The following is a 7464-nucleotide window of genomic DNA, read 5'->3' on the forward strand; positions in this document are numbered from 1 at the left end:
GAAATGGCGAGGAAAAGGTGGATAACGGACAGGCTCGGGTGTGGAGAAGCAGGAGCCAGAAGGAGTACCAGTCCTCACTGATTTCTGATAATGTGTCTGAATTGGGTTTGGCCCTTTCCATGTGGTCCTAGAAATCTGTTTCTATCCATCAGCCCCATGGCCAGCACCTCATCCTGGGAGAATCAGGCAAACCCCTAACTCTGGGAGTGTACATTTGTCCTGGGCTGGGTTCCTGACAATATTGGCATCTCAAGCCCACGAACACTAATAATAAATAATCATGTGTCCCCAAATTAGGACATGGTAGTGATAGGCCAAAGTCCTGCTAGAGCCATGAAAGAAGGAAGACTAGCAGCGGGTCCAGCATGCGGCCTGTGCTCAGTTGTCCTCTAGGTGGCACTCTTCTATGACGGGACTGATTGAAGAAAGCCAGCTCAAAGGACAGCTGGGGGAAAGACGTGTCTGAAAATACTGTTTAGCTGCTTCTGAGGTAGTGAACCTCTCAGCATGTTTACAGGATCTGAGTCTGAAAAGAGTAAAGGGGGGGGGGGTGTAGATAATCTAGAAACCTATGTTCCCGGGCAATAATCCATCTTGTAGCATAACCCAAATATGTTTCTTTCACCCTAAGTTTTGTGAGGGTTACTCCATAGGCCTACCTTTGAAGTAGAGACAGGGCTTCACTCATGCCTGTCTGGGACACTGCTTGTCCCTCCTCCACGAGCTGATGCGCATACACTAACCAAAGTTAGAGATTTAGGAGGCAACCTTCAGTCCTCTCCTATTTAACGTTTTAATCTGGAGTTCAGTGGCATCCCTAAAGGAAGATGACTAGGGCGTCCGTGTTAACTGCCCTCTCATTTTTATTCAGATAAGACATAGTGGAAGCACATAGCTATGTCATTCCATGAAATTCAACCAGCATTTCCTTAGTTCACACAGTACCAAACGCTGCGTCAGCCCTGAGCTCGCATAGACAGCAGATACGGACTCTCGACTCAAGAAGCTCTTTCCCACAAGGAAACAGATGTGTAGGTCTGAAGGGGATAACTTGATAAATGCCATCCTAACAATGAAAGGTTCCCTGCCGAACCGCAGCTGAGAGTCTATCTATCTGATAAGATCTGAGCAGACTCTATAACGGTAAGATTTGAACTTGGACTTGGAACCATACGAACATTTTTAAATGAAAAGACAGGGGCAGAGAACCCCACGGTCTATTCAGGAAATGCCGTGACATGCAGTGTGACAAGAAAGGAGGGCCTGGGCTAGCGTGGGCAGAAGGGGAGCTTGACTGACATTTAAAGCTAGGACGCTTGCTTGAGCAAGCTGGGTTTTTAAGAGGCGTGGCCACATCTTCATTGTGGACATTGTGCTCACAGGTAGCAGGGATGGATGGGGGAAGGGTGTGACTGGGAAATGGAGGGGACGCTGAGAGTCTGGGTCAAAGGCTCGGTGGCCTGCAGCAGGGCTGAGGGTGAGTGTGTGGGCATAGATCACGGGATCAGATCCTTGTAAACCTCTCGGCCTTCATCGGAGCTTCTCTTTCCACACATGCCCAGTGTGTCCGTTCTCGTATAAAGGGATTGAAAGTCCAATTCTTGACCAGAGCAGAAGCAACGGTTGGTGCTGCTGATGAATAATTTCCATGCTCCCAGAACCCCCAAGATGGCTGACCAGGGTGTCTCTACAGCAGAGACCTTCCAGAATTGTCTGGACATAAGAAGTTGCTCGAGGAGGTTAATGTAGATTGAGATTTTCCCCATAAATGTGAAGTGTAGACCATCACACAACATGGTTTCAATGGTATTTAAATTGTTTCCCAAGCAACTGCCATGGAGGATAGTGTCAAACTTTCGACTACACAGGACGTGTGTTTTCCATGCCTCACAGGGCCATGGCAGTTCACCTAATATCCCATCTCACACCTGCGTACATCCACACTGGCGAAATTTAGGGATGGTGTCTCTGGTTTCTAGAGCTGCCGTAACAAAGTCTCCCCAGTTAAGTGACATAGAAAAGCAGAAATGTCCTGACTCAGTCCTAGAAGGATATCCCAGAACACAGTGTTGAAAAGGGTTGACTCTCTCAGACATCTGTGAGGTTCTTTAAGGCCTCTCTCCTAACTCTACCTCTGCCTCCAGCATGCTTCGCCCTGCGTGTATGTGTCCCCTAACCTCTCCCTTTATACAAGGTGGTAGTCATCTTGACCCACTCTCCTCCAGCTTGGCTTGTCCGATTTTACCTTCAACAACCTGATTTCCACAGATCAGAGTTGGGAAGTGTCGGGGGTTTAAGCTGCAGCATTTGGACAATGAGCAGACAATTCACCCCGTGACACGAGATGAGCTACCCTCTGTCTTCTCTCGTGGATAGCGCTTTGTGTGCGCACACTGGTTTCTTCAGTTTTCCCCGAGAGTCTCCTCCGGTCACCTCAGCTTCCTCCGTCTGCAGCCGCAGGAAGCTGGAGCACAGACAAAGTCAAACCTCCTGAAACAATGTTGCAATGGAACCATTTAGGTTTCATTTTGGAAAACAAGCAACTTGAGTACCACAGAGATCTTCAAAAGATGCTGGAAACCATCCTCTCTGTTACGCTTGCTGTAAACTTTATAAATAGCTTAAAACACAAGCAGAGAATTGATGAGCTGGCTTGGGACCAACTGGTCTCTGTTGTGCATGTGTGAATCTTGGCACCCGTTGAGGAAAGACAGACCACACCAGGGAAGGGCAGTGCCATTGGCTTCTTCCCCTGCAGGGTGCAACATGATCTTTGTTAAACTCTTACATAGCTTAGAGTCCCATAGCTTAATATTGACTCCAAACCACGCCCTTAAAATAATAAATGTGGTCTACATGAGGAATTCATTTTCTTTCTATTTATCTAAATTCATTTTTTTTATTTTTTATAGCCTAATTGAATTTATAAACCCAAAGAGTTCAAACTTTCTGAGGCATATTATAGTGGCTTCTCTGATTGAAAGGGTTTTTTTTTTTTCTTTCTTCCAAATTGCTTCATCTTAAGTCTTTAGTTTCACCCCAAGTTCCTGTTGGCTTGGGAAGTATATGGAAGGAGAGGGTCCTTCCATATTTCACCTGCTACTTGTGCAGCTTGTTTCCAAAAGAATGCCTGGCATGTCCTAGGTGCTCAACAAACAGTAGCACCCCTTCATCTCCTTAGGAAATTATTCTATATTATTCTCTTGATGAAATACAGGGCTGTCTATCACCAAATACTACACACTTTTGCCAAAATAGAATTTTTACAGAATCCAGATTAGCTCAAACAGTTAACCTATTTTTAGGTAGTTCAGACAAGCGGTATGATAATCCCATATTTAGGCAATGAAATACAGTGTTCATGAGTATCACAAGTTTATTTGTAGGATGAGAAAATGACCTAGACTTCCATCTTTGAGCTCCGTGTTCAATAAGCTCACCATTTCTTATCAGACAATTCCACAGACGTTGTTGCCCAAACACCCTCCTGCTGGGAAACTCAATAGGCTCTGTGTCCCACCCCGGACTTCCAGGCTGACCTCACTCCCCTTTCCCTGGTGATACAGCCATGTGAAAACCCACATGGTGACACAGAAACTCTCCGTCTTTAGAAGTTTTATCATAGGGATTGGTACCAGTCTTGTTCATTCCCCCCTTCTTATATTACTTCTCTAGTCCAGACTTAGAAAGTGAAAAACACAGATAATTCTTAGACTAAGTAATTAGGAATTCCAAAGCCAAAGGCCTTCTAAAGGCTTTGAGGAAGGATGGAGGACCGCCAAGCTGTGGTTACCACATCACCTTACTCGTCAGTGACATCTTCACCAAGTCTACGGCCTCTCCTGATGCTCCTCCTGCCTCTCCCTCCTCTTCTTTAATTTCATCCCTAATTTTTTTTATTTGATCAGTGATGATCCAAAAAAGAAAGCAATAATGGGAGGACTTAGAGTGCGGCCCAAAGTTCTGATTGGTTGCCCTGAATAAACTGGGAAGAGCCCGCCTCTGTGGCACTCTTTGCCTGCTGATGGCACACTGCCTTCATACTACGTGGTCACTCACCTGGTTGTACACAGAATAGATTTGCCTCCGGTGAGTAGGCCATCGGTGATCTCACCCACTCTCAACAAAGCCAACATAGAGGGAAATACATTTCATAAACATCCCCAGCTCATTCACACAGGAATAAGGTTCTCAAGGGTTGTGACAGTTCTCAGCCAGGTGCATATCACACCTTGACCACACGACTAAGCCAGGAGTCACAATGTCATCTAAATCACAGCCTTCAGCACAGCCTCTAAACTTTGGGAACTAGACCAGCCACAGTTCACATGAGAGATCTGTGTGCTAAAAATTTGGCATTTTCTTTAAGTGTTGGGTAAAGATGAGAAGCCGGATTCAGACTGATGCCAATATTCGATTGTTCCAGCCAGCTCACTCTATAGTAACTCTCATCAGTGAGGGGAGACTGTTTGGAATACACTCGCAATGGATGGCAGCGGAAAAATCCTCCACATGCTGTGTTTCTATGTAGCCATCATTCTGCACATGCGTACTGGACAGTTTACAGCATCCAGAACATTAGAGGCACGAGACCTGTCCTCAGGAAGCCTTGACATAGAGGTGAAGATGAGCAGTAAAGGAGCGGAGCACATAAAGTGCAGTCACAGAGGGCCGCCAAGGCCTAGAGAACGGAGTCAAAGCCTTCTTGACACCCACAACTGCAGTATGCCAGCTGCGAGAGCAGACACACAGCCTCAGCGACCTGTCTGAGCATAACTAGACTCTCTTCTCTTCCTCAGCTTGACTGGGTCTTTCATATTTCCACCCAGCAGCCCAGATGCCCTACAGAGACAGGCGAGGATTTCAGGAGCTACCTTGGGGATCTTTCAGCTTAAAACAATGGGAGTTTAGCTTCCACCTGTTATGTGGAAGTGGAATTTATTGGAAGGGTGGAATTGTCCATAACTTCAAAATGAGAAAGCTGGGCTAGTAACAGACTTCCACAACAGATGGGCAAAAACACTTTCAGGGCATCTGTGTGATTGACAATACATCTCCCTAAACTCAGCCATCCACACTCCCAGGCTGTGTCTGAACACAGCCAGTAATTGTGAGTGACACTTAAGAACCCCAGCAATGGAAGTCTAGGTCTGTAGCTGTGTGATGTAGCTGTGATGGCTAATAAAGGTAATTGCATGTTTACACACACACACACACACACACACACACGCACACACAGTGGAGGAGGTCACAGTGAAGAATATCCTTTTATTCTAATGCCTAGTCTGTCTAGTTCCTGAGGAACTGGCAGGTCCGACAGTGGCTACTGTGTGGTTACCAGGCTAAGTGTTCAGTCTAAGCTCTGCAGCAGGAACAACTATACAGCTGACTTGCTCATGCTATCAATTTCCAATAGTCAAAAAGAAATGCCAGATGAGCCCAAGAGAAACTGACTGGATTTTCCAATTATCTCTATCTGTGTGCCTTGGAAGAAAAACTAACTGGCTTTTTGAAGCAACTGAGCTACACAACAAGATGGAAATACCCACCAGAGATAAGGACACTACAGGAGAGGTGACATTCGAGACTCAAGATGGCCAGTAATCTCCCTCTTTAGTGTGTGTGTGTGTGTGTGTGTGTGTGTGTGTGTGTGTGATCTACATGTGTGTACTCATATGGATATGGATGCCCACAGAGGCCAGAAGAGAGAATTAGATTACAAAGAGCTGGAGTTACAGGTAATTCCTTGCAATCTGTCTGATGTTAACAGCTGAATTTGAACCTTAGTTAATACATGGAGAAGTTCTTTTAGTATAGCAGTAGTCTGACAATCCAGAACCTAGAAACAGATGAACAGGTTGATGGCCTTTTCCAGCATATGCTGGTGACCATCACAGACTTAGGTAGCTCTTATCAAGTTGAAGACCATCACAGTTCTAGCTTTTGTCATTTCATGTGACTTTTTGAATTTTGAATATTTTTTTTTGTTTAAAATACCTTTATGGGGACTGGAGAAACAGCTTAGCAGTTAAAAATGCTTGCTGATTCCTCAGAGGATCCAACTTCAGTTCCCAGCACCCACGTCAGACAGTCTCAAAGTTTTGAAGATCAGTTGAAGTGCCCATGCAAGCAGATATTTCACATGTGCATAAACGATGCTCATTCACTCGGCTTTCTCTGAGGACAAGCAGTGATGACCCTAATGGGAAGGACCATGGAGGTACAGAAAGGACAACAGAGGGGTCAGAGCCAGAGCAGAAAAAGGGTAGACACAGAGAAGAGGGTTCAAGACTAAGCTTCGTGCATTTCATGATTTCTCCACAGCTAAGAGGAGATCCAGGAAAATGTATATTTCTTCTGAAATAACTTCCTTCCTTTAACGTCCTTTTTTTTCCAATTATTTTTCTTTCCAATCTCTGAAATAAGAACTAGAATGTCCACTACATTAGAAGACATTCCATAGAAAAATCTAGGACAGTATTTGTGCTCAATAATTTTCTGCTAGGGAAATTATTGAACAAATTCTGAAAAGATGTTAGTGTCATTTATTCATAAGAGTTTACAATAATTGCAACCGGGGGATAAAATATAAATTTCAAGTCCTGGGAGATCAATTGAATCTTGCTAAGGTTTCACAGTGGAATGTGTGATAGCCACTAAGAACAGTGAGGCTGAGGGGCTGGTGCAGGTGGTAAAGTGCTTGCTTCCGAGGACCTGACTTTGGATCTCCAGCCTCAAAGTGAAGCCTGGGTACAGAGTTAGATGATTGCAGACCCAGAGCTGAAGGAGCTCCACTGGCCAGTCAGTCTACCTGACTCATTAAGCTCCAGATTCAGCGAGAAACCTTGTCTCAAAACATAAGGTGTATGAACAAAAAATTTAAAACATCAACAACAAAAATAAGCTGGGGTTAGAGATTGATACCCAGTCTCAGCCTCTGATTGCTAAATGTGCAGCCCAAGCAGGAACAGCAACACACCTGAACATAAACCCACACGCACACACACACTCCAGAGCCAAGACACTAAGTGCCAATGATAATTTCCCATAGTTCATGAGAAAATATCTATAGCTATGAAATGGATAAAGCTTAGAATTATTAAACCCAAATGGCAAAATTGTAAAGAAATTGTGTCTGAGACTTAGGATTCAACTTATTTCTTATTCTGTATATTGTCTGAACGATGAACACATTCAGTAGCAGATAATGATATTTTATAATTGTTTAATAATACTAAAGCAATCTTGGTTGTAATCTTAGTCCCCGAGTTCCTGTGTTCAGCCCTGCTACCTGGTGTTCCACTTATTTCTCCATTTCCCTGAGAACACGAAAATAAACTCTACTTGATATAAGCTTTGATTTAATTTCTGAGAATCACACAATGGTAGTATTTCATACTTCAATGAAATCTTAAAACATAATTACCCAGTCCTAAACCTTTATCATTATCGGGAAATGGACAA

This window comes from Microtus oregoni, unplaced genomic scaffold (assembly GCF_018167655.1).
Source record: "Microtus oregoni isolate MIOR12 unplaced genomic scaffold, Mior012 000005F_ref0000423, whole genome shotgun sequence".
In the NCBI taxonomy this organism is placed as follows: domain Eukaryota; kingdom Metazoa; phylum Chordata; class Mammalia; order Rodentia; family Cricetidae; genus Microtus; species Microtus oregoni.